The sequence below is a fragment of the Rhinolophus sinicus genome, linkage group LG11 (genome assembly GCF_036562045.2).
Source record: "Rhinolophus sinicus isolate RSC01 linkage group LG11, ASM3656204v1, whole genome shotgun sequence".
Lineage (NCBI taxonomy): Eukaryota > Metazoa > Chordata > Mammalia > Chiroptera > Rhinolophidae > Rhinolophus > Rhinolophus sinicus.
The window spans coordinates 43,585,008-43,608,154 of NC_133760.1; the positions used below are offsets into that span (position 1 = coordinate 43,585,008).

General features: G+C 40.4%; 1 protein-coding gene across 6 annotated transcripts in view; it reads left to right on the forward strand.

The window, feature by feature from the left end:
- Positions 1-23,147, forward strand: part of TOX3 (TOX high mobility group box family member 3) — a 101,305-nt gene that overhangs the window by 12,185 nt on the left and 65,973 nt on the right. The window lies entirely within an intron of this gene.

Here is a 23,147-nt window from a genome sequence, read left to right on the forward strand (position 1 = left end):
AATAGGGCAGAAAGAGAGGATGGCTGAAGATTCAGTAGAAAAGATGGTGGGGGTAAGGGGGGTGAAGGGAGAGAGAGACAGAGAGGGAAGGAGAAAGGGAGGGGGGAGAGAGAGAGAGAGAGAGAGAGAGAGAGAGAGAGAGAATAGAATGGGTGTGGCAGTTGATTGCCAAGCCCAAGCTCTATCTGTCCTCGCCTACTTCCACTTTATTTCTCGCCACTACTCTCCTCCACCCTTGCTTTGTGTGTCTTATTACACCAGCTTTCATCCCATCCTTTTGTACTTGCTGCTCCCTCTGTTTGGAGCTCTTTCTCCAAAGATCTTTTTCTCAGCCTTCAGGTTGGTGGTGGGTCTTGCCTAGGCCGGAGGGAGAGAAGAATGGGGGTTGAGGGAATCAAATGAAGGAGCTATTGAAGTGACTGTTCACAATTCAAGTGTTCAGGTCGGCGAAGAAATGGTCAAAAAAGGCAAGACTATTTATTGGATGCAGGCAAAGAGTGTGTCAGTTAGGGTTCACCTACAAGTAACAGAAAACAGTAACTTGATTAGCAATGGCTTAAGTGAGGTAGATGTTCACCTGTCTTTTCCCCAACAATGTCTAGATGTAAGTAGTCCAGGGCTGCTGTGGTAGCTGCAGAGACATCTGGGAGCCAAGTTCCCTCCGGCTTTCATGTGCCTCTTGTGCTTGTGGTCCAAGGTAGGGCATGAGTCATTACCCATGGTCCAGCCAGGAGGAAGGAAGGAGGAAAAGTGGTCAATTGTAAAGGGAGCTTCCAGAAGCTGCCACATGATGCTTGCTTATTTCTCACTGGCCAGAACTGAGACACATGGCCAGTTCTATGATGGTAAGTTCCTCAGGAAGTGTAGACTCTATTATGGCTGGTCATGTGCCCAGGGAAACACTCAGGTACTGTGGAAAAAGGGGTGAGTGGATAGGCAGGGACAGCAAGTAGTTTAGCAGGAGCATGTGGGTGAGTGATGGCTGAGGTCTGAGAAGCCCTTCTTGGGTATCTCTAGGTTTGAAATGTTGTCTACAAACTATGGTGTCATATTTTGATAAACTTCATTCAGTATTTTAGTTTTCCAGAAAGAGACTCAGAGATACAGGGAACAAACTGATGGTTGCCAGATGGGAGGTAGGTTGGGGAGCTGGGTGAAAAAGGTGAAGGTATGACGAAGTACAAATTGGTAGTTACAACATAGTCACGGGATGTGAAGTACAGCACAGGGAATATAGTCCATAATATTGTAATAACTGTGTACAGTGCCAGGTGGGTACTAGACTTAACGGGGGATCACTTCGTAAATTATATATATGTCTGACTACTATGCTGTACACCTGAAAGTAATATAAAATAATATTGAATGTCAACTGTAATTGACAAATAAAAAAATATTTTAGCCTTCATTTACTCCTTGGAGGGCCCTCTTTTGGTGGTATACTGTGATATCTTTTCAGCCCTTTCTTCAATTTTGGGGTTTTATTTGGGGCGTGCTTAAAATACCCAATGATTTATATTCTTCCTCGCAGGAGCTGCAAATCTTATGCCCTAATTTTAATTGCGTACTTATATTTTAGACCCAAATTTCTCTTCTTTTCAAAATACCTCTTGAATTTTTATACTACCGTTTCTCATGTCTTAAGTGTTGGTAACAAAGTTTTGAGCACTAGTCAACATTTTCTAAACTAGATTTTTTTTTAATCGATCCTTTTTCGATCAAACCCAACTTACGTCTCATTCCTCATATCCCTATGTCCACTAAATTTTCATTCAGAAATCTTCAGTCCTTTTGGCCTTTTCCCCTCACTTGATCCGCTGGCCCCTTTCGTTAACCCTTGACTCTATATGTAGCCTCAGGCTGCAAAGCCATGGCCGCTGTCCTCACCCACCACCCAACATCCTCAGGCCCCTTTCCTTTTGCTGCATATTTTTGGCTCAGCCTTTCAAGTCTGTCTCATTTTTAAACCTTAGGATAACTGAAAACTGTCCCGTTTCCTTACTAAAAATGAATGCTGTCTGAACACACCTGGGCCCTTGCCACAGAATCCTTTAATTCACCTGTTTTTTTCTCTTGGTCATTCTCCACAATGGATAGTCCAACTCTTCCGTCTTTTCAAGTTGCAGTCAAACCAGCCCCACTCTCATGCTTAGAAGGGAACTCGGGTCTTTTACTTCATGAGGAATGATGGTATTATCTTCCTCACTTGTCTAGGAACGAGTTCTCTCTTTATGTCCAGACATAGAGAGAGTAGTTCTAATCTGGCATAAATCCTTCCAACAGTGTTTATCCCTTTCTGAGTATTCTGGGTTCTACAGACAACTCTCAGCTTGCCTGCTAGGTTCCTTTCTACTTTCTATATGTGTAGATGTCTTCTGAACTCTCCCACAGATTTTCCAATCTTAAGTTTGTTGAGTGCCACCTCACTGGTCACAGCTTTTGCTATCTCATTTTATCCACGTAACATGCTTCATATTTTTGTTTGACTCAACTTTTTGCCCTTACGTAATGTGAAATTAAGATGACCTCACATGGAAAATTATATCACTTTCCATCCATAGGAAAATAAACTCTGAAAATAAATACCGGGGGAAATAGTCTTATTGAAAACTCACTGGAAACCTTGCTTGCCCAAGCTCTGCTCTCTGTTGAAAACGGGGGGTTTGCAAGTGTTGGGGAAGTGTCAAAGATGGGTTAGCACCAAACTGAGACTTTGTCTCTGATTTTATCTGGTGGCTTGAGAGGGAATTCAAAACAGAATGACTTTCTCAAGATGAAGTTAAATGGTCTTTCGTTCCAAGTCTCTGTACCTCACAGAGCAGAGCTTCTCAAACTTGGATGTGCTTCTCAAACAAGTCAGCTGGGGATCTGGATAAAAGACAGATGGGCAGGTCTGGGGTGGGCCCTACAGGTGGCATTGCTAGCACGTTCCCCCCAGGTGATGCTGAGGCTTCTGGTTGCTGGCCACACTGGCAGTTGTGAGTGGAGAGAGAGGACTGTCCACATTTACACTTTAGTCTACTCCGTGGACCCCTTTAACATGTCTCTGAACAGCTCCTCAAACAAGAAGTCTTTGCCTGGGTTCCATGTCTTCCCCGGTCGGGCCCTCCTTAACACCCTGTTGCTTACTTCCATTCCTTGTTGGATTACCGAAACTATTAGGTTGGTGCAAAAGTAATTGCGGTTTAGTTAAAAAAATTGCAAAAACCGCAGCTACGTTTGCACCAACCTAATATCTTCACTCTTCTCCAGTGAGCGCTGCCTTGCCAGATCAGACTTCATTCACTCATGCACATTAGGCCAGCTACTGCTCTGAGCCCTGGGGTTACACTTCTCTGATGACTCCTTGAAATCTCCTATCCCTACCTCATCCCTCTGTCTCCCCAGGCGCCCGTGTCCTTGGTTCCCTAATATTGTATACGAATATTTGGATGCTTTGATTGCTTTTGCTCTGTCATCGTGTCTGCTGCTTTCCCTCTTCTTCCCAGCCGTGGGGAATATCCTCCCAAAGCTTGGCTCCTTGCTCTTTTGCCTCTGTATTTTTTTTCACTTTGTAAGTGGATCTTGTTTCCTGCCTTTAGCTGTTCCTGTGCTGATGTTGTTTGTATCAGTTATCTATTGCTGGGTAACAAATTAAACTTTGTGGCTTAAAACAAAAACCCATGTTTTGCTCATGATTCGGCCCGTCAGCAACTTAGGCTGGAGTCAGTGCAGTGGACAAGTTATCGTTCTCTTCCCTGGGTTCCCTGATGTGTTTTCAGCCTACTGCAGGTTGGCTAGGAGGCTTTGCTGCTGGAGGTTGGCTGGCTGTCACCTGGGTCCCCTCTGTCACCTCTAGCATGCTGCGATGTGCCACAGAGCCCTCATGATGGCAGCATTCTGAGCAGTACACAAGAGCCCTTGAGCACAGGCTAAGAGGTCACACTGTTCACATTCTGCTGCCCAGAGCAAGTCACAAGACCAGCCCAAGGTCAAGGGCAGAGGAAATAGATTCCATTTCTTGAAGGGAAGAGCTGCAACACCACATTACAAAGAAGCATGAGTACAGGGAGGTATGAAGAATTGTGGCCATTTTTGTAATCTACCCAACACTCAAATCTTGAACTGTGCCTTGGTCTCTTATGTTCTAGATTGTAGTCCTCTATGGGATATCACCACTTCACTGTCTGCCGTCAGTTCAAGTCCAACGTAAGCCATATGGCAACCTGCATCCTTTCTACCCCCAAAGTTCCTCATCATGCTTTCACCATTTATCTCAGGGCCTCCATCATTTCCAGATGCAAAAAATTAGTTTTGATTAGTTGGCCTTTTTCATTCCCTTAAGGCAATGAGTCTTCACGTCGTCTTCATTTTTCCTTCTAATGATCGCTCTTGATTCTGTCTTCTTTCTTTCCACTGCCAGCATCCTAGCCTAGGCCTCTGCTGTAGTCAGTTTCCTCATTGACTCTAAATTTCTCCCGCCTCCGGCCAATCTAGGCTTCACTTCTGGTTTAATCCTCAAAAGAATATCAGTGTAAGCCGACATTCTCCTCTAAAACCACTTCCAATGGTTCATCTTTGTTCATAGCAGTGCTTTCTCACACTTGCCATCTTCCTTTTGGCCGTATCTACCTGTCACTGGTATTATTATTTATTTATTTTTTACATTGACCCACTTTATAATTTATATCACTATTGCGTAAGGCAACCTTCTCCCTTGCAACATATACAAATTACCCGTATAATAAATGCATAATTTAAACATTTTTAAGTTTATGTACCACTTAAGTTAATGTATGTGCATAGTAGTGGGAGCACTGACTTCTAGGATAAATTGCTGTCCTCAACTTGACATTGAAGACCCTCCCTACCGAGTATCAACGTTACCACATTGAGCCAAAACAAAATTCCTTAGAAGAAAGCTGGTAAGTTTTCTTAAACATTAGAGCTTCTGCCCTGGGTCATTGCAGTGGTTATAGATCAGTGTCACAAAGTAGGATTGCCTGTCTTAATATTTTTGTACAATTGCCTGAACATAGTTGTTTTGAAAATATTAATTTGAAATAGCTATTTCCCTGTCCCTCAAAGCCCAGTTTGTTCATAATAAATAACTCTTGGTGGCATAATAGTCTTGCTCTGTCTGCATTAATAATTTTTCTAATGTCCTCTCCAATCTGGCTTTGGCTTAACAGGTTTCTAATTGTGAACGGGCTAAAATCATATACTACATACTCGTTTTTGATGGCTTATCTCAATTCTAGATTCCTAGAAAGCGCTAGGTATGGTGTATACCTCTTTGATCATCGACCTCTTCATAGTTAAACTCTGAGAATTCTGGCGCCCAAGCTAGTGTAAGATGGTGGGTTGCAGTTAGCAGTTGCTCCCTCCACATTTCCTGCTTATTAGGGAGACACTTGTGGAAGTTCAAGGCGGAAACCAAGTGAAGGAGAAACAAATCAAGTTAAAGGAATTCTGACAGACTAATAAGAAGAGTAAGAATACTGATAGCAGGAGATAAGAAGAGTGACAATGGATGAGAGTGATCTAGAAGATTCTTACATAAGGGAGAGAGACAAAACTGTCCAGTTATGGAGAAAGAGAGGAAAAAGAGAAGTATGTATTTTTTTCAATTGTGGCTAATTCAAACCTAAGTTAACAGATACTGTAGACAACAGGTAACACCTCTGCTTGGTCACAGTTGCTAGCTAACATTTCCCATTGTAACACAATCCGTATATTCAGCTTTCTGGGGAATTGCTTTCTGATGATAAATTTTGCCATCCTGCTTAACTGTTGACACAGAATTTTTGTCCTTTAGTTTCTTATCAGAAATAAGGATCCTGAAGTCAGCTGCTCAGTCCTGATTAAAAACTCTGTTGTGAGAAATGATGTATTTATGGCGAATGGCCTGAAGAAGATGTGGTGCTTGCATTTATCCTGATAACCTAACGTAATGTGAATGCTCAGGGTTACGCATTGTTTGCACCTCACTCCACAGTTACCTTCATGGGGTGTCTTTCATTTCCTGAATTTGCACACTCTTAGGGCATTACTTTGCGTTGAGGGCAATCATGAGTAAATTTTGCGGATGTCTTTTCTTGAGGTTCTGTTTAGCATATAGCTCATTACATATCATAGTGTCCTTTTTATGAGGATTTACCAGAAAATCTTAGGTTACTGTATCAGGAAGAGCTGAAAAAAAAATTCACTTAGTTTTATAGGTATTATTCGTCTTGTTATTCTTGTTTTTCGTTCTTCGTGTTGGCTGCCAAGAAGCTTGGAGTCCAACGTGAAACCCATTTGGTAATTGTCCAACACAGTAGGTTATATATGCTGGTCCCCTTGGCTTTCTTTCATTCTTAATATTATTTTTTCTTCGCCTTGATTCTTATACATATACCCCTCTTTTTAGAATCAAATATACTTTTAAAAGTCAACCCCAATTCTTGTGTGGAGAAATTCAGGTTATGAATAAACACTCAAAGTACTTACAAGGGCAATGAGTGTGTTTGTATAGTGTCAAGGATACTTTTCATATCTTTCTACAAAAGAAGTTTCCACAGTAAAAGTCTTCATGTTGTGTCAATATTGTAAAACTTAAAAACAAACTCTTATCCCTCCCCCTTTTGGTCTTTTCATAGGGATGAATATAATTCTGAATTCAAAGCACTTACTAGAGTTTGTGTAAATTATATAGGATATTTCCCTCAGAATTATGGAATCTATTGAAATGATGAAAGTAGGGAAATTGGTACACTCCCAAGCCTTTAAGTCAGTGGTTTAACTCTCTGACCATTTAAGAAGTATGGATTCCTGAAAATTCACGTTACGCCATAATTGGCATCCATCTTAGTTGAATAGATGTGGTTTTAATTTCACCTGAAGACTGTGCTAAGATTAACCTGGCATTGGGGGTCCTTCAGACCAGTTGTCCAGTGCTGACTGGTCCACACATGTGTCCCAATGATCTGGTTCCCTTGTGGTTGGAAAGAGTTTTTACACTTACCCAGGAACTTTGTCCTTTGAGAAACCGCTGCCATCTTGGCTTGGGGAAGCCTGCCTGGGACCAGCGTGAGCCCTACCCAAATTAAGAGAAGCAGATAACCTCTTGTAAAACCAGGCACCTTCTTAGATTGCTTTCAAGTGACTCATGGCAATGCAGACATCCTTTAGCATAGTCTTGGGGACACTGTTTTGTTTAATCAGCTTCCTGAAAAGCAGAAAACTTTATTTTGGTAACTTTGGAAAGCAGTCTGACTCATTCCAACTTAGGTGGTTGTTGGTCTGTTTAACTAAGATGAGACCCAAGTGGTCTAATGGAGTTCAGTGACTCCAGAGATTCAGCAGTTGGCAGGCTGGCAGGGTATGAGGGTAGAAGTACCTGTGAACCAGTTTCCACCACTTACGAGCTCCGCAATCTCCAGCATGTGCCTGTACTTCTCAGTGTCCTCAGCAATAAATGGGGATTCTACTCTCCTGGCTTCTGCGTAGACCGTGGTGAACAAAGCAGACAAAGTCCTGCTCCATAGCACTTACATTCTAAGGGCTTATAAACCCACCCACTCCATAGGATTATCATGTGTGATAAATAAGCTCACCGTGTAGAGAATAATAAGAGTATTTACAACATTAGTATTGACTCTCTCTTTGTATACTAAGCACTTCAAGAATGTTAGCGATGGTCATCATTTTTCATTCCAAGATATTGTTATTATCCTAAGCTCAGGTAAGTTTCTTAACATATGGATAGATTGCTGAACACAGGCTGTAGGTGAAGACCCTCACCTCAGACTATCCTGACATTTTAACAGAACTTTTGGGAGGACTTTGCACCTTGAGTTGAGCATTGATGGATGGACCCTCTGTTTTTCATGTGTAACTTGAGCAGGGTTTCTCAACCTCGGCATTATTGATATTTTGGGCCGGATAAATCTTTGTTGTAGGCTGTCCTGTTCGTTGTAGGATGTTTAGCAGCAGCCTTGGCTCTACCCACTAGATGCCAGTAGCACCCCTACTTTTATGACAACCAAAAGTGTCTCTAGACATTGCCAAATATCCCCTTGGCGGCAGAATTGCCCTCAGTTGAGAGCCACTGAGTTGGAGGAATATTTTGGAAAACTTTCTGGTTTTGTCATTTAGAAAGTGCTAACAGGGATGAGTTACTTCTTTGTTACAAAGGGCATCTACCTAAATATAGGACAGTTATTTCTCCAGGGCCCGATGGAGCTAAAAGGAGCCTCTATCCCTGTGTGTTCCTCAGAATAGCTAAGAAGGCCAGTGTCCATTTTGAGTAGTATAGATGGTCGCCAGGGAAGGAGGCACCTGCTTTGTCACCTGCCAACTGTTTTTCTTTGTTCCTTCTTTCTGTTTGGCCATCTCTCTGGTTAGTAAAATATCTTTTGAATTTACTAAAGCTGTGTGGTTGTGTGGACTGAGAAGAAAAGATCTTTGTTCATTAGAGGGAATAATTGTCCCTGAACTGGGGAATTGGCTCAATTAGGGCCCACCTATGTCTCTAGGTGCCTGAACTAAGTCCCAAGCGACTTGGGATGAATTGTTAAAACACCACCAATGACTGGAGCTGTGCCGTGATTGTGTTAAGAGTAATAGATAGGGTCTAGCTGTCAAGGGTTTCTGCGTCTTGTCCCATTTCTTCTGATTTTGTGGGGACACACTCAAGTTGATTCTTCCATGTGTTTGGTTCTTCGCAGTATATTTGCTAATTATTATTTTTTTTAAGTCTTGAGTCACATGAATCCCAAGCTCAGAAGTCTTTTCTTCATTAATTAATTCATTCATTCATTCCTCAAATATTTATAGAATGGCTACTGTGTGTGGCGGGGGGCCCGTAGAGGTTTAGGAAATCGTTTTGGCCTTCCACACCGTGACTTGCAGACAGCAGCCGCCATGTCTGTTTTGCTCGCTGCTCAGGACCCAGCCCTGAGCCTGGAGTGTAGGAACATCTCCGTACATAACTAGTTTTGAGACTTTATGCTAATATTCAGTGTCCTTTGCTTAAAGATGTTACAGGCTGATCACTTGACAAATTTGTTTTGAACAGTTCACAGGATGTCTTAAGGAAGCCTGTGGCAATGTGTTTAAAAGAACAAATTCCAAGAAAATGTATTGCTGTGGTCCAGCATTTCCCAAGCAGTAAATCTCAAAGCTTACCTACCTGCTGGATCCTTCCCAAAGCAGTTGTCACTCTGTCCCTCCCCTCTCTGCCATGCCTGGAATTCCCAAAGGGAAGGGGGAGAGCTGCAGACAACAGTGTCCCCTCTCTGCCTCTGATCAGGGTTTTATTGTCAGGAAATCCCCCTTTTCAGAGACTTCATTGTCTGCACCCTCCAACCAGCCCTCCCCCACCCCCCAGCCCCCCAGCCAGCCAGCGATTTCAAGGCTTTATGGAAATGAAAAGTTGCTCTTCTTCACAAAAAAGATTGGGGGAGATAAAGTGATTAACACTTATTTTGTTCGGGAATCCATCCGCGCTACCATCCTTGAACACTCATTTGACTTGTCGGAAAGGTAATCTCTTTCAGAAACATTGGACAGAATTGACCAATTCATTATGTATGTAAGTCTGCTTAAGAATGTTTAATTCAGTGAGCCCTCATCGCCTGGCTTTGTAATCTCCTGCCTTGGCTATTCTGTTCTCTTTGAGTTTCTGCAACTCATTTCTCCCCTGATTATTGAATCTTTCCCTGGACGGTCCAGGCTCGGTAGAATCTCAATGAATAGATTTATGGAGGAAAAATTCCATACTCTTTCAGTTGGTTGTCGATGACTGGATTGTTCTGGAGTAATTAAACTTGAGAGCTACAAATTTAGGCAGAAAAGTATGAGAAATACTTAAGCCAATGGGAATGTTGGGGAATGTGGGAAATGAGAGGCAGTGGGAAATTCTTGTAAAATGTAGCTACTTTGGACAACAGGGGAAGTTTCTGTAGAGCCAATTCTGGAAGATCTAAATGAAAACAAATGAGCAGTTAGTTCTTTATGGGCAGACCAATAATTTTACTATTTAAAGAAAGGAACAAATAATTCAATTGTGGGTATCTTTCAATGGAATGTATTGCATATTTTTTGTTTCTCTTTTGGGTTTACTTGGCAGGTTTGTATTACTGCATTACTGCCCTTATCTATAACAGGGAAGGGAGTGAGTGGGCAAAATATAAAAATATTGGGAATGTTGGAGGGGTGTGTGTGTGTGTGTGTGTGCGCGCGCGCGCGCACGTGTGCACACACACACCTGCCCCAAGGGACTCAGATGGACTTCCTGGTATTGGAAAGGAGCTGAGGCATAAGAAGACGTCCTCCTTTAGTTACTGCCTTTGTAGTTCACCCCTCTACTCTCTCTGATAGCATAGAAGCAATGAGATAAATTCATAAATGCTTGGCAGTAGCCACGGATTTGAAATTAGTGTTTACCAGGTAGGTGTAGCTGGTAAAGTTACCAGTGGCAAGATGCATGCTTCTAAGCAGGTGGCCAGATGCCGGAAGTAGGATTTGAGTTATTACTTTATTTTACATGTGCTCTGCTGTCTTAGTAATTTAGGTAGGTGTTATGGACTCCAGGTAAGTTTTCTTTCTGTTCCCTTTCCAGGAGGCAGGCTGCAGGGAAAAGGACAAAAGAAAAAGAGAAACAGCCACACAAACTTATTCAAGTAGATCATTTCATCATTACAAACACGTAGATACTACCTCCCCCCGCCCGCCCCCATCATCCACCTTTACATTCATCAGAAAGATTCTTGAGTTATTTTATTTACTGTATCTGATTAGGTACAGTGCGGTCAGCCCATATAAAGCATGGGATTGTCAGGTCCTGTAACTTTATTAACAAACAACAAACCCCCAAACCTTGTTTTCCTCAAATATCTTGCCTTTTAGATTTTTGAACCCAGCATTGAGCCAAGTAGAAGTGTCTTCTTACAATGATCGCTCCAGCTGTAGAAACTTGGGTGGAATTTTACCTTAACAGGGTGAGGAAACAGCATCGCAAGGGCATGGAGTCACGAAAAGGCAGAAAATGGGGGTGCTCAGAGGAGAGTTGAGGCCATCACGCTTCAGAGTTTGGGCTCTATCTTTTAAGCACTTGGAAGCTCAGCCTGCACCCCGGGGGGTCATGCTTAGGTGTCTGTTTTGGAAGGTGAAGGTGGCTGGAACTGGTGTGAGGGGTGGGTGGGGGAGACGAGAAGAAAGAGGAATGACCCGTTCTTGTCACGGGAGTTGAGTCCCCCTGGGAAGAGGAAGGGCATGAAAATGTTCATTCCCTTTATGTCTTGTTCAGTGACATCTTCTGAAATCTCACCACGAGACATTGTAATCACGGATGCGCGTCCCTGAGGTGATTGGAAATCATTTGCATTTACTGCTCCATGTATGTAAATCATGGTAATTTTAGGAAGAAAGAGTTGCAAACATCTAAAAAATTCATTTGAATTCATTTCTCAAATTCCATCTTTAATATATCCTTTTTCTTTCAGGCAGTCTTATCAGAATTAGTTTTAAAAACTGAAAGAGACCACCTTTAGGCCCTGTCGGATTCAGTGAGTTATTAAGTTTCACATCTTCCAGGGCTTATTTTTTTTTCTGATGCCGTAGTTCAAGATAATGTTTTTTTAATACTACACACAGAATTCCAGAGATTCATAATAGCTTATGACATCTTAATGTCCACAGTGACATTCCCCTGGTCATAACCAACTGTGATAAACAGCTCTATACTCTGTAAGGGTGACAGTCACTAAGTGAAATACAGGAAGATGCAAACAGCCCCTCCGTCTCATGAATAATGTTACAGATCCTGAATGTTAATTCTGAAGAAAACACATGCTTAAATTTAAAGTTTATGCCTTCAATTCTGAGTCCTTTTATTCTAACAGGAAAAAAAAAAATATCAAGCAGCTATACTTTAAATGAATTTAATGAACTGCAAAGACTGACATTTTCACTATAAAAGTCACACTTCATTTAATGAGTAGTTAAATATTGATGCTATATTAAAATACAGGCAGAATAAAAATGGCACAATGGATTTCAAAATAGGAATCCAGTGCTCTTTTATGTTGAAAATTTCATGAACGGAAAAAAATAGTCTCGTTCATCAGAATGTCTTCATAAACACAAATATTCCAGTGAAATAGCGTATTAGCCTGCAGTACATAAATCCCAGTAGATGAACTGAAGGCTTTCTTGTTTTACTGTTGGATTCGACGTCAGTCTTTGTTGCCAAAAGACCCAGTGGTGTAAATGTGGTTCCTGTCTTTAAGGGGAAGGGTGCTAAAATGATAGGAGTGGGATCTAGTTTCCTCGAACTGACTGACTTACAAAGGAAAAAGTGTATGTTGGTGACTATTCTAGAAAAACAACTGAGCGCGGTCCCACCAGCGCTGCTGCGTCTCTGCTCAGAGCGCTCCAGTGGCTCTGATTCATTCCCAGTGAAAGTCCCCGTCCCGATGGCAGCCTGCACAGCCTCACCTCGGTGGCCGCCCTGGTCTCTGATCTCATCTCCTAGGCCTGATTCACTCCGCTGTCGCCGCACACCTGCGTCCTTCTTATCACTGGGCGACTCCAGGCACACTGCCACCTCACGGCCTTTCGTTTACTTCTCTCTGCCCTAAACCCTATGTCTTCAGGGATTTTCATGTTGCACGTCCTCATTTTTTCTTAAGGTCTTTTCTTCACAATGTCCTTTTCTTAGGAGGGTCTCTTATGACCACTCTGTCTTAAATTGGCCCCTCTACTCTTTTCCCAATATTTTCCATCCCCCTTCTCTCCTTCGTTTTTTCCTCCAGGTGCTTGGTCTTAAAACATATGCTATATTTATTTTATCGATGGCCCGTCTCTGCCAGGCTAGAACATAACCTTGTGAGAGCAGATGTTTTTGGCTCTTTTCTTCATTGTTTTATCCCTGTTGTCCAGAAGTGTGCCATCTATTAGAGGCATTTGCAGAGTATTTGCAGAATACATGAATGAAGGAAAATGGTTGTTTTGAGGCAAAAGTGGGAGTTGCAAGGGAAGTATTGCCCATGGTAGTTAGAGAGTGGACTATCAGGAGACACACCTGGAATTTGGGAGCCATCTGCATGGATAGAATAGGGTGACCAACTCATCCTGGGTTCCCTGGGACTCTCCTAGTTTTAGCATGAAAAACCCATGTCCTGGGAACCCCCTCAGTCTCGGGCAGACCTGGATGGTTGGTCATCCTATGAGCAGAGAGCTCACTTGAGGCGCTTGGAGTTTGCAGGAGGACAGAGTTCACAAACTCATGTGTCATAGACATGGGGAAGATGACACATTACTGCAGCCGACCGGGGGCCGTGGGGAACAGAACTTGGGTCCCTGTAAAGACTGGCTGCAACTGCACTCTGGCCAACAGTAGCTCCAGGGAGATGTAGCCCAGTGTTGTCTGAGCTCCAGATTTTTCAGGGGGAACCAGAAATTGTGACTCTGATATTTTTCAGTTTTTAAATGTTGGCAACTAATTTGAAACTATCTAAGGATTGCATGTGGCCTGGGGGCTGTCATTTGGCTGCCTCTGCTGAAGTAGACCTGGGCTTCCAATTCAATAGGGGATAAGGCCTCTGAACCTTAATCTGAAGTGCTAAATGAAGAACCCAGTTACTGTCTTCATTGTTTGGAGAAAACAAATACCATTGTTAGCTGTGTGGGTGAATGTTTTATGTAACATACATAGAATAATATTAATATTTGTGGATTACTTTCAAGAACCGCACTAAGCATTGTGCATGTATTAATAAGTTTAATCCTCAACAACTCTAAAAGGTAAGTACTATCAATATGCCGCTTTACAGAGGATGAAATGGAGGCATGTCTAGATTAAATAATTCATTTAGAGTCACAGGCTAGGAGGTGATAGATCTGGGATTGAAATCCGACAGGCTGGTTCCAGAGCCTTTGCTCCTGACCCCCTGTGCTTCTCAGATTTTAATGAGTAGCATTAGAATCACCTGGAAGGCTTGTTAAAATCCAGATTGCTGGGCCCCACACCCAGAGTTTCTGATTCAGTTGAGCTAGGGTGGGGCCCAAAGATTTGCAGTCTTAACACACTTCCAGGAGATGCTGCTGCTGCTGTCTGGAGAGCTCCGTTTGAGCACCACTGCTCTGAACCAGCCCAAGACTTCTGAAGGGAACTGGAACCATTGGAGAGAGTGTCCTTGCATCCACTGGAGCCGTGTACGTACAGTGGATCTCTGCTGTCATACTTCATTCAGTACTCTGGTGATCAGTGTCTTCTGCACAGACAGCCACAGGCAAATGCAAAACTTATTTAATAGACATAAAATGAGTTGTATGTAAAATGAATGAAGCACTTCCTGGACCCCTGTAGTCTTATATGTTTCAGCTGGATACCGAAGGCCTCTGTGTTTTCAAATGTCTAACAGGAAACGTGGGCTGCCAGAGACTCGAGCCAAGTCTCTGAGTCGGTGAGGACTAGCGGGAGCTACGTGGTGGGGGTGAGCTTTTCCCATTGGTACCATGTGATTTGATTTTCGGCTACAAAGACTAGGTCATTAAACCATACTGAATTACATAGAAAGCACTGCATTTCTTTTTCCCTTTCAGTCTCTTATTATATCAATGAGAAAAATCTCAGCTTGATTGGTGCCAGTATATCTTTAACACCTAATGTTTCCTTATCTCTTTTTTTCTACAGAGAAATTGAGAGGGAGATGCAAAGGCAGAGGGAGAGAAACAGAGAGATGGGAGGGAGGAAGAGAGAGAGTTGGAGAGAAAAAGAGAGGGGGAAAGAATGCAGGTCTCAGTTACAAACCCTTCTGTAGCTAGCAGTTTGCTAGAATTCAATAGATTGTTCTGCTGTTATTGTATTTCTTTTGGTGGTTATATTCTATGGCAAGGAATACTGATTTTCTACGTATGATATAAAGTTTTGTTTTGTTCATGAAAAAAAATCCACAATTTTTTTTTTACTCAAATGACTGTATTAAAAGAGAATCAAAAGTTCACAATACCTTATCCATAATTGCCAAATGCTAAAAGTTCTGAAAAACAGTTTTAAAAACACAGTAAGTTTATGGCAACACATTTGTAGCAAAACCTGAACTGAACTCACACAAGCCTGTTTTTGTTCTGTATCTGTGTCCCTTTGTGTGATATTCAGATATTTTGCTGCAGAAATATCCGTGTGTTTGATTATGGGGTGCTGTCCCAGTCCACTAGAGGTATTTTGTAATAGATGGAACATGCGCTGTATTACTTTTCTAAATCTTAAAAACTCTGTTGCAAAACACACCTGGCCCCAAGATTTTGGCTAAGGAAGAATGTGGGCCAGCTTTAAATGGCAAATTTTATCAAGGTGGTATACAAATCATTGACATTTGCCAGACACTGATCTAGGGTGAAGAGCTGTCATTTGAGGCAAGTATATTGACGTGAAGAGAACAAACATAACATCTAATGGAGTTTCTCAGCTTTCGCTCGCTATAAACAGTTGGCAGTGGTTGCCTCTCTGTTTGTTATAACTGTGTTTTGCATAAGATAAGGTGCTAGTACTGTTGCTAAACCTGATCTTTTAAAATAAAAGCTTCTCACAAAAGTTATAGTATAATAAATTATACTACATTTATTGGAAAACTGAAGACATTCCACCAAGAGCCAGGTTTCAAATGGACTTAGAGATACTGTCTTGGGATTTTTAAAAATGCACTAATTACTCTTACAGATCTGCTTTTGATGTTTGGATTTTACATACCAGTACTTCATAAGATGGGCCTATCTGACGTGTGATATCTGCATTTACATTCCAGTTTTCTGGTGGCCATTGGAGCCTTGTATTATATTTGTAGGTCATTTTACTAAGTGGCTGCTGGTGGTAAAGCTTGTCTTCTCAGTGTGAAAAATGGCTGACTGCCCCAATCCTCACATCCATTCCTTATTTTGCTCAGGTAGGATTCATTTCTTTCACCCAGTTTGATCCCGCAGAGGGGCAGAAGAGACAGAAGAGGAAGAGAAGAAAGACGCCATGCTCACCGAGGGTATAGTGAGGGGTGATTGGGGGCGACGCCCCTCAGGGAGCCTGGGTTCTGTGATAACCACCTATCTGATAATAGGACCTAACCTTCCGGTAAGGTTGGCTAATGGATCTTGGTGGGCCAACTGATCCTGTGTTTTATCAGTTTGTGTGGTGAACAAACTAGCCCTTACATTTCTACTTTAAATCAAATGAAAGCGGTTGAGAATAAGGAGGTGTAGATTTCAGTATAACATGCATGTGCTAATGAAGATTTCATGGGCCTTAACCAATTTGTAGCCTCCAGAATATTTGTAGATAACTCAAGACAGTTTGGCCCATCCATCTGCCAAGGACGTTTAGTGCTAGAAGAGGTTGGTTTTACATGCCTTGAGTGATACCGTTTCTCTTTGATCTTCCTGACAATCGTCGTCCCCGAAGTCCTCCTCACTTAGAGGGAGGATTTCCTGATAACTGACATTTTGCCCTTTTGTGTTTTCTTCCAGCTTCTAAATCCAGGCTCATTAGTCATTGTCCTTGGTGTTTACAAGCACGTGCAAATGTTGGCAGAAAAAAATTTGAAATGATTTACTCAACCACAGACTATTAATGGTCGTTGAAATACGAATCAAATCAGAAACAGCCTATTATGGATGAAAACGTTTGGAAAAGCAGTTCCTTGTTCATCATGCTTGAAATCTATGAGAAATACATCAAGTAAAGTAGATGTTCGGTTTTATTTATACTATTCAGATGGACATTAAGCACCCAATTCTAAATTACTATAAGCGACTTTTCATCTCTGTGCCGTAAAGTATCGCTTATTATCAAAGTAAATGTAGAGCTTTGAGAAATATGTTGCTAACAATTCTTGTAAATATTAGAATTCTGTATGGGGCTATTGATAGTAAAGCTGTGTTAGGATTGATACTATTAGTAGCAGTAGAGAGAAGACGTTTTATTAAATACTAATTTCATATGTTATTTAACAAGTAGCCAGCTTTGAACACATTAATCTCTCTTTTTAATTCAAGGTTGATGGTCTGGGTCTTACATATTATATCCCTGAATAGGCCATTCAATAACTATGCAAAATATCTATTTCTCCCATGGGTATTTGTGCTTTGATATATTCTGATCCTTATTAAATTTAAACAGGATCAAATTTATACAGCTCTGGCAGAGATTTATTAAAATACACCGAACCGACAGCTTGTGGGGGTGCAATGCACTGTAATAACATATGCCTTTTACCAGAGAATAGTAATTATTGAGAATCAAATAAATCTGTAGGAGGTTAAGTATATATGGAAAAGATATCAATTGCAGTTCTTCAAAACTAGCCTGAAATAGTATTTGAGGATGTGTTACCGTGCAAAGTAACAAACCGCATCCTTTTAGACTCCAAATATTTAGCACTATTTAAAATGCAGGACTTTAGGGACACTGTAGATTCCAAAAGGGTGGCAGGAATTGGGCATTGTCAGAGGTGTTATATGTCTTTAGCCCCCTCCATCTGTATAGGCACTTGTTTTTCCCTTTGCCCTACATTTTATTAAATAAAATTGAAAGTACATGTATTACACAGTTGCAAAAACATTTTTTGGGAAGCAGAAATTTGTGTCTGCTTTGCTTGGGGGTTTGGGAGATGGGCTAAATAGAAACTTTTTCATACTCGCTATAGTTTATATTTTTAAAGTATTGTTTTGTTCCTAATTTTGTGTTTTCCTGTGAGTTTTCAAAGTGGTCTTGGAGTGTTTAACTTGACTGAAAAGATTGCAGTATTCCGCATTTATTCATTTTGTTGGTGTGATGGCAGAGTAGAGGACAGTTAGAATTTTAAATACTGGATGTGTAGGTAAGATACATGTAAGCCTGTCTGTACTTTCACAGCTCCCCGGCGCTACTATTTTATCCTTCATAAATTATTTCACAGGTTGCATTTGTCATTATTAATTTTCTCTTCTCTATTCGTAGATACTCCCAGGGGCTGGCCAGGGCACGACCAAGGAGAGGGGACCTAGCTATTAGTGCCATGAGAGGAGGGTTTGCCCCAGCAAACCGTCTTGGCTTTTTGCCACTCCACTCTCCTCCTCCCAGTGTTTGAATTTCTTTCTCTGCTAATTCTTTCCAGTGTAAATGTAGAAAAATAGGTGGAGGTGAGCCACTCATCTTTCCTGGTCAAAGTCTTGGAGAGTCAAGTGAGACTAGACTGAAGTGTCCGGAACCAGGGCCATCTTTGAGTGGTAGTATTTAGAGTCAGTGAGTTAAGACACTCCTGGACATTCCCTAATTCTGTCCTAAATTAGACTGAGCATTGGTAAGGAGTTGTTAGGGCAGGGGTAGGACATCTGTTTTCTGCTCTGTATTAGGGTGTCTAACCTAATTTTTGTAACTTTTTGTGCCTTAACACATAGTATGTGTGTGCATGTGTAGTTTTATAAGAGAATCACTGTTTATGCATTCTTTGTAATGTTATGTTGGGTCATATATAATTACATGTACATGATGTTCTAGGGAGATTCTCTATAGAAATTATTCTTAGGTGTCATGGTACATCAGGGTTGTGTGTGTGTGTGTGTGTGTGTGTGTGTGTGTGTGGTCAGAGTTCTTGGATATTATTTACATATAATAAAATTTGCTAATTTTAATTTCTGACTAATATGTACAGTTGTGTGACAACTACCTCCACGATACAGATCATTTCCATCACCACTGGTCTGCTCTGAGTTTACGTGATGTTTATGACATGCATTCATGTTTAGGCAACTGAGTTAAACCAATAAATATGCAAATGTTTATATGGATATATAAACATATCCATATTGGTAAACCTTCATGGTTAGCACATATGTTTTCTTTTTTTCAATCTAGCTGCATATTGGTAATGTTGGAAAAAAGAAAGAGGAAATGTGAAAAATTTGAGTAAAAACTTTATATCAAGTAGTGAAAAAGACTTTTCAATGCCGCAAATGATTTGTTGCTTAGAAAATAGGTATAATTTGCTCTATAGTCAACTTTTCTCCTTCGTTGTTGTTGATGAATGAGGAAGACTATTCTAGAAGCATACAAGTAATGCATGCAGGTCTCTTTCTCCTGGAATTAAAATTTTTCATTTATATTTCATTCTATTTTTATATGGGGAAAATATTGTAATCCGTCTTTTATAATGTTAGTTAAAACCACAGGGCTATATAGACCTAGTTCCTGAAATTTGAAAATTGCTAAAAAATATTAAACAAGATGATTTTTTAATCTAAATATGTTAATGTTAATCTTTGGTTGATTATCTTAAGTATTATATTGATGATCATGTTGGGTATCTGTGAAATTTGAAAGTAATTTTACATTTGAGGTCATCTACAATATCAAGATTTGGAGCAGATTAGCTCAATTGTCCCTTTAGTTTTGCAATATATAATTCTTTGAGTTAAAAGCTTTATGTGTGTGTATATTTGTGTGTATATGTGTGTGGTGTGTGTATGCAGATTCACGTACATATGAATTATAAGTAGGAAAGAAAAGAGGAAAAACCCAAAGTGGTCATGCTATTGATATTTTAGACTTATTGGTTCAGAAGACTGATTGTAAACTAATTAAGAGAACATCTAGATTTTAATTATACCAGTGTGAACAGTGAAGAAAATGGAAAGCTAAGTAACATATTTTGCTAGCTGTCCTTAATACCATGAAAAATACCAAAATAAGGACAGTAAGAAAAAAAACCCACAGCTTATTCCATTCTTCTGTTTTACCCCCTTTAAATTTAGAGAGTAACATGAACCACTCACTTCATAAATGCCACACTCTTAAATCCTTTACTGCAACAAGAACATGTTTTAATGTTGTCAGAACTTTTGTTTGCACCTGGCGTTACACTTGATCACTGAATAATTGAGTGATAATGACTGTTATTTTTAAACTAAAGCATGACATCACGGGAGGATGAGAAACACGTAACTCCCAACTTTCCAAAAGGAGTAGGGAAAATATTTATAAGTGTCAAGCATCATAGAACGGTCGAAAGTATATGCAATCAGCTATGCAAACTCAGAACAGAAATCATGGAATGATTTGTTGTACAGCTTGAAAGAAAAACACTCCTTTTATTTCAAAAAGATGAAAATTGAGAGAAAAACTGGTATAATTTGGATACCAGAGAACTGGGATTAGGAAACCATCATATCAAAGCTGGACCAACGCAGTTATTCAGGACCAAGGACAGGGACACATGCCTCTCCCCACTTAAAACATATTTTTTGTGTGTGAATTCTTATAGCTATGCTTTTAAGTTATCCATTTGTTTCAATTGCCTGTTGAGTATCTACCATGGGACAAAACAAGACAGACCAGAGCTTTGCTCTCATGGGACTTGTATCCTCTTGGGTTTTTTTTTTTTTTTTTAAATAAAGTTAGCTCTTTTATCAAGTTATATGTTCTTTCCCTTTTTCTAGGGCTTGCCTCCTCCTCCAAGGTAATTCCCATTTCCCATATAAATACCTCTTCTTAGATTCATAACCGACTGGTCTTCTTCCAATATACTAATACCATGACAGTCTTTGCAAGCCTTCTGTCTATTTCTGGCTCTATTGAACTTGCTCGAACTGTTCTTATCTCAGCTGTTACACTGATTTTGAGAAAACAATACCTATTTTCCTTGTTTTAAATGGCTGCCTGAAAGATGAACGAAGTATGCTATGAGTAGTTTAGTGGTTAAGTACCAGTCGCTTCTTGGACAAAACCAGTCATGTGGAGGTAAATTGGTAAGCATTGGTTCTTGATTTATGACTGAGGGGACACCCAGAAACACAGGGGGTGACATCAGTGTTTAATAAAAAAAGATATCTATTTAGGCCCCAATAATTTGACATTTGTTAAACTTACATATTTGAGAGGCAGTTGGATTTAGTGGAAAACATGGGCTTGGAGCCTAAAAAAAACCCTCAATTTGACGCCTGCAATTGCCATTTATTAGCTTTGTGCCTTTGTTTACGTTATTTAATATCTCTGAACCATGATTTCTTCAGAAATAAGGAGCTACTCATAGTAATACCGCCTCAGGTCCATTATAAAATTTAATGTATGTAAAATATCTAGGAAAATATATGTGCAATCTCTGCCCTCCTTTTAAGTACTTAATGAATCAAATAAGTAGTGAAATTCCACTTATTTTAAAAGTTCTGAATTTCAGATTTTTCAATTTTAGATTGGCTTTTCCATCCCAATTCTGGGTCATTCTGCTTTTACTCAGTAGAGTTAGTCTTAGAACCAGAATAGAAGCATCACAGAAAAGTCATGCCACTTTTATTTTGGAAAAGAACTAACATTTCCTGAACCCTTATAGGATTTCAGGTACTCTGCTTGGAGCTTTGCATGTATTATCCCATTTTAACTACAAGAGAAATAGTTTTCAGTGTATTTTCAATTTCTGTCTCATCCTTTGTAATTTTCACTTATGCCTTTTCCCTTGCAACCATTTTAATTATATGAATGTTTAGGAAGTATGGGCCTGGTCCTGGATATTTCTGAAGAAACAGTTATTTATCATCTTTGTGATGAATATGCCATACATCTCCAGTTATCATAACATGAAATGTTTCTAGAACACAGAGGTAACATTGTATTTCCTGTTGTTTGAAAGATGGTGCTACTGATTGTGATGGCTCTTTTGGGCATGAGTGAAAATGGAGAACCAGTTCCCTTTTCGACAGCATAGTGTTCTTTGGGTAAGGCCCTGATTTAGTCAGCCTTTTGTGTTGGTGTCTCCACCTCTTTTTTCTTAAGCCCCTAAAAGACTTGGTTGCTATCTGTTTGCAAATTGGCCATTTTTTCCTTGTGACCCAGTGCTATGGTACACAATGATACCGCGTTTCCCCCAAAATAAGACCTAGCCGGACAATCGGCTCTAATGCATCTCTTGGAGCAAAAATTAATATAAGACCTAATTTTTGCTCCAAAAGATGCATTAGAGCCAATTGTCCGGCTAGGTCTTATTTTCGGGGAAACACGGTATTACGTACATACATAGTTTTTGCAATTGCAAAAAGAAAATTGATAAACACTTGAATGGGAAGTGACATGATTTATTTTTAGCTACCTTGCTCACACCAGGTTCTCGACGTTCCTTCCTTCCTGTCGAAGCCCAAGTCCTGATGCCCCCTGGCTTTGACATTTGCGTTTTTCTTCTAAATGTCAGGCACATTCCTAACCCAGGGCTTTTCCACTGGTCCTTTTCTTCTGCAAGGAATGCTTTCCCCAGCTCTTGGTAAGGCCAGGTCCTTCTCATCGTTTATGTCTCAGCTCAAAATGTCACCTCCTCTGAGAAGCCTTTCTGTCCACTCAAAAGTAGCCTTTCCACTCAAGTTTTTTGAAGTCACATGATCTTACTTTATTTTCATGTGAAATTATTTATTGTCCTCTATCTTTGCCTCTCTCCACGCGTCGGGGACCTTGGTCTTTTTTGTTGCCAGCTGCATTTTAAGCACAACAATGGTACCTGACATACTCGTATAATAATAAATATGGCATTTGTTGTATAAATCAACATATAGAGCAGTAACTATACTCTGGGTACATAGGAGAAACAGAGGCTCGTGATGGTTGAAATACCCTGAGTAAAGTTCTGGGTTATAGAATATTTTGGATAGTAATCACTTTGAGGGAGTTGGACATCATATGTCAGCTTTGTAGTTTTTCCTTAAAAAAAAACCTCCCTGGCACTTGGGCAACTATTTCTGAGGCACATTTTTATCCCTGTAATTCAGTTGAAAGAAAATCGATTTGGGCCAATAGTTCTGTGTCTTTCCCAGAATGTGTCCTGATTTCTGGGGTATGGTAATAAAAAATATCTTTTAATGGTCAAACTATCTTAAAAATGAACCACCACATACAATCAAATACAAGCCACAGGGCTTGTCAGTTTCCGTATGTTATCTCCCATTTCATCCTCTACATATACTGTGGGAGGGGTAACATTTTAAAAATGTTTGACAGTAGCTGTCTTGTTTGGGTTTAAGTGTTCTTTGAAATTATAAAGTCAAAGACCATTTTATGCTGACTTTTTTTTTTTTAAGTACGCTAAACTTTTTTAGTCATTGGAATATAGACTAATAGTTTTCGAATTTCTCAAGGCCTTATGGCTCACTCGTCCCACTGTTGCTGGGCTCCCTCA